We start from the raw sequence: 4,332 nt of genomic DNA on the forward strand, positions 1-4,332 counted from the left end.
TGCTTAATGGTTAAGGCATTTGCCTGTGAAGCCTAAGGACGCAGGTTTGATCCCCTAGTGCCCACATAAGCCAGATGGGGTGCATGCATCTGGCATTCATTTGCTAGAAGCCCTGATATACCCATTCCCTCTATCTGCCTTCCTGTTCAAAATAAATAAGTAAAATATTTTTTACAAAGTTGAAGGGGCCAAACATCGACTAATCTACAAATACAAACACACCATATCTGTCATTAGCTACCCTGGAAACCAGGAAAGTATGGAACAATATAGTCATGACAGCTGCCAATCAAGATTTTCATATTCAAGCCAGGCATGGTGGCACACACCTTTAATCCCAGCACGCAGGAGGCAGAAGTAGGAGGATTGCCATGGGTTCAAGGCCACCCTGAGACTACTTATTGAATTCAAGGTCAGCCTAAGCTAGAGTAAGACCCTACCTCAAAAAACAAAACAACAACAAAAAATGATTGTCATATTCACCCAGGCTATATTTTAAAAAGTGACAGTGAAATAAGATCATTTCAAGTAAGTATTAACTAAAGCATTTCATGACCACCAAGGTAGCACTGCAGAAGATATTTAAAGGATACTGTATACAGAGAAGGACAAAATACAGTCTCAACAATGAGAATATAGAATATAAATTTCACAAGAGGATTAGATAGATAAACAAAGGAGAACTAGGAAGGAATCCATCATATATAACATGGTAGGTCACCAAGACCTTAAGACTAATAAGGGAGAAAGAAAGAACAAATAATTATCTTACCAATCAGAAAATCAACAAAATTACAGGTATTATCAATTTCTTTCAATAATACCCTTAATTGTAATTGACTTCCACTCATCTATATATAGCTGCATAGGAGCTGCTGGATTAAAGACCTAGTTCCAACTATTTGTATTCTGCAAGAAACATGCCCAAGTGGCAAAGATATCAGTAGACTAAGAGTGAAAGGATGGAAGTCAATCTAACAGGTAAGTGGTAGAGAAAAACAAGCTGGCAGAATTATTTTGATATTTTGATAAATTTCAAACCAAAACTAGAAGACATAAAGAAGGTCACTATATATTAATAAATGAAAGAGTTTATTAATAAAATATAATTATACATGCATATATACATATGTACTAAATGGTGATGTGTCCAATTTTATGAAACAAACTTTCATGAGATCATAAAATGTCATATAGATCTTGACATCATAATAGTGGGTGATTTCTATGTATCACCTTCATTGCTAGAAAGGTAAAAATAGAAATCAACAGATGTTTCAGAGTTGTGCTTTATCATAGATCAAATAGACTTGATAGCTATTTGTAGAATATTCTACACATTAGATACAAAATATACATGCTTCTCAGCAGTACATGGGTTCATCTCTAAAATAAAACATATTCTAGGTAACAAATAAAGTCTTAAATATAAAAGAATTAAAATAATTTCTTGTGTTTTGTCAAATCATTGTGGAATTACACTATAAACTACACAAATACTTGGAGACAAAATAATAATAAATACACTCTTGGATGATAAGTGGGGATGATCAGTGGGTCACTCAAGAAATCACAGAGGAAATTTAAGAATCCATAGAATCAAATGAAAATGATAGAGCAACTTACCAACAGCTAGAGGTATTCAAAAAGGGTAGACTATGGGTTTTGTTTTTAGTCAGAAAAATCTTAGCAACTCTCCTAGCTCCATCAAGATCTCACTAGGCTTATTACTTAGGGTCTATAGAGGAACAGGCAAAGAGAACAGATAGGTAGATGAAAGATGATACCTAGCTAGCTAGCTAGATAAATAGATAGCTAGATAGATAGTAGGTAGATAGATAGATAAGATAGATAGATATTTTATAGATAGATTTAGAAATATATAACTAGATATGGAGAGACAAACAACATATCTGCCTAACAGAATTATTGTAAGGATTAGCAGAATGTATATAAATAAGCAATTTTTATGTAAATATATATACTTACTGATTCTAATATCAAATATGTCCCCTAATTTGAACTTCTATATTACATATTCAAGTGAATATGTATATATATGTACATACATACACACACATACATATAAACATATAAATTTTCTGTTGGCTCTATCCTTCTAGAGAATGCTAATATACCTAGTGAATGTGTATTGTATAGGTATGGAGGGAGTAGACTTATTGTATGGACTTATGTGATAGGGCCTGCATAGTCCAACAATTGCCATCTATATGCTGGAGCAAGGCAGAAAACCCCATAGCTGTTCAGTCCAAATAGTGGGATGTCTCACCGTTTCCTCTCCTTCTTACTGAAGGAGGTTTCCTGGACAGTCACTGATGTTGAGACCATATCGAAAGACCAAACCCAACAAAAATATCAATGACAAATATGTTTGCCCAGGAAAACTAATGGGCTTTCATACCAGTAAATGACCCCACAGACACACTCAGAGAGGTGTGTCTTACTAGTCCAAGACACCTATTAAAGTAGTCAAGGTGACAACCAAGATCATCCATTACAGTAGGTGATCATGGATATAGCACTGAGACCAAGAAGCAGTTTTCTCACTGTAAAATAGATACCCTATCTGTCTAGTAGAGTTATTGGGAGGGTTAGCAGAGTTTATGTAAGTAAGTGTGAATATATATATGGATATGTCCCAAGGGTCCAATATCAAATATACCCCCTAATCTAAACTCCAATATTTGAGTGGATGTTTAACATTAACAGTGGCTTAATTTTTGTACTTTAGTTTTCTTCTCTGTAATAAAAATGTTGCCTCTTGCTTCCCTCCCATTTTCATTGCTTTCTAAGGTGGGATGCATCATCATCATCATCCACATTAGTACTCTTACCCATCTTGCACTATCAGATCTCATTTCTGATTTTCAGTATGGAAAATACTTTTGTTAGGTGTGGGTGCAATTTAACAGTAGATCAAGATCCACATGATCCAGAAAGGCTCCTCTGATATGCCTGGAAGGCTTCCAACCATTTATATGAACACTGTGAGCTGAGCAATACACTGTGTACAGGGTTTTTATGATATTTTTTCTCTGGGCTTGGGATAATCTGGTAATTGCTCAAATCATTTTGTTCCTTAAAACTGCTCACCACAAATATGTCAGGGCCCTAAGAATTTATGGCCCAAATCATTAAAACTCTGCCTATGGATGGACATGTATAAACATGGAAAGGTCAATGCCCCTAGCTAATAACAAGGGAACAATACTGATCAGACAAGAATCCAAACTGAATATGCTGATGACTAGACTGATATGTCCAAGTGAAGCATGTTAACATTTATGTCTTGGTCATCTCATCATATTACAAAAATCCACTTCCCTTCCATGAGTTGCTTTCTGAATTATTTTAAGGATGGAAGTAAAATAGATCAGAAAAATGTGTTCATCTGACAAGTACATAAAATGATGGCCTCATACTTTAAGGAAGAATAAAATAAACAGAAGGGCAATTGAAAGGTAAATTGAGAACCAGGGGACCATTTAACAAAGCAGAGTTATATAGAAGAATTACTCATTGATAATTCTGTAATAGGTAAGAAATAATTCCTCCATCAAATTCTCTCTCACAAAAGTACTCATTTAGTCACTGCAATTGAAAATAATTGTTCCAATCAACAATCCTAGCAAGGTCATAATAGGTGGTATGTAAATAATCAGTTAATGAAATGAGCCATAAAAATGAGATAAATGGTTCCAACACCTAGTCTAAATGCAGCTGCTTCCTCATTTCCCTTTGTATGGAACAAAATGAGAATCAGGTGCTAAGCAGAAATAAAATAGTAATAAGTGTAGGGCAAAGCAATATTGCTGTACTAGAGGCCAGTTCAAGTCACCTGAATGTCAGACACAGAGTATCAGTATGCAGTTAATGGATATTACAAAACCCACAAAGCAAAGCCCACTTTATTATGCCATTCATGAGCACATGGATATTAGCTTAATGTATACCAATGAATTACTTGGTAGATTATTTAAGATTGATTAAATAAACAAAATACAGAAAAGTTCGAAGAAAAAGTAAAGAAATATTTACAGAAATCCCAGCAAATAATATTAACCATTACTGACTAGCTTATGTGTTTTCTTCTGTTTTTTTTTTCTGTATGCACAGATATATAAATCCTTAGCAAAATGAAAATCAGAATAATTTTTACTTTTATATATTTTTTTCTATACTCATTGTTATTCTGAGCATAGAAGTTTGCTTGCCGAAAATATAGCACTTTAGAAACAGCCAATTAGAAGAGAGATTGGAAAATATACTCTCAACTGTAAAATGAATGTCTAAGAGATCAGATGATGCAGA

Source organism: Jaculus jaculus, chromosome 5 (genome assembly GCF_020740685.1).
Source record: "Jaculus jaculus isolate mJacJac1 chromosome 5, mJacJac1.mat.Y.cur, whole genome shotgun sequence".
Lineage (NCBI taxonomy): Eukaryota > Metazoa > Chordata > Mammalia > Rodentia > Dipodidae > Jaculus > Jaculus jaculus.